This window comes from Rhagoletis zephyria, unplaced genomic scaffold (genome assembly GCF_001687245.7).
Source record: "Rhagoletis zephyria isolate East Lansing unplaced genomic scaffold, Rhagoletis_zephyria_1.1 Rzeph_scaffold_02540, whole genome shotgun sequence".
In the NCBI taxonomy this organism is placed as follows: domain Eukaryota; kingdom Metazoa; phylum Arthropoda; class Insecta; order Diptera; family Tephritidae; genus Rhagoletis; species Rhagoletis zephyria.
In genome coordinates this window covers 66,655-67,386 of record NW_016159624.1, presented here as the reverse complement: position 1 = coordinate 67,386, position 732 = coordinate 66,655, and positions in this window count along the sequence as shown.

Genomic DNA, 732 nt, shown 5'->3' with positions numbered 1-732 from the left:
ACCATCTAGACCTGGTGTTTTGGCATTGCCAAACCTTTCCGCCGCTTGGATTACTTCCTCGTCAGTGACTAATGGTGCGTTCATTATCGCAGGTTGTTCTCCTCGCAGCTGTCGTTCTTCTGGAGTTTGCGCAGGGAAGAGAGTTTCCACAACGTAGGATGGGGCAGGTTGGCGCTTGCCCTTTATCACCTTTAATTTTCCTCATCACCACTTTGTACGCATCACCCCACGGATTTTCGTCTACTTTTTCACAGAGCTCTTTGAAACAGCACGACTTACTCCTTCTTATTGCTTTCTTGAGGTCGCTTCGCTTCCTTCTAAAGCACTCGCGCAGCCATGTGTGCTCCGCCGATCCCCGTCTCCTTTGGCAGAGCCGCCTCGCTTTGTGGCACTCACTCCTTAATANCGCCTCGCTTTGTGGCACTTACTCCTTAATATGTCAATTTCTTCGTTCCACCAGTATGCAGGCTTTCTGTAAGCGCCTTGTTTTTTCCTGCACATAGCGGCGTCACATGCTTTGCTGATGTGTCCCACCAGAATTTCCGCCTGTCGTTCCGTATCTTTAGCGCTGGCAAGATTTCCCTCCATCATGAGTCTGAAGAGTTCCTCGTCAAGTGTTTCGACTTTCCACCCTCGAGTCTGTGCGTTTCTGATGGCAGCACATTTTCGACTCTGCGCATTGTTTCCGATTTCGACCATAATGACCAAATGGTCACTATGCGTATAGAGATC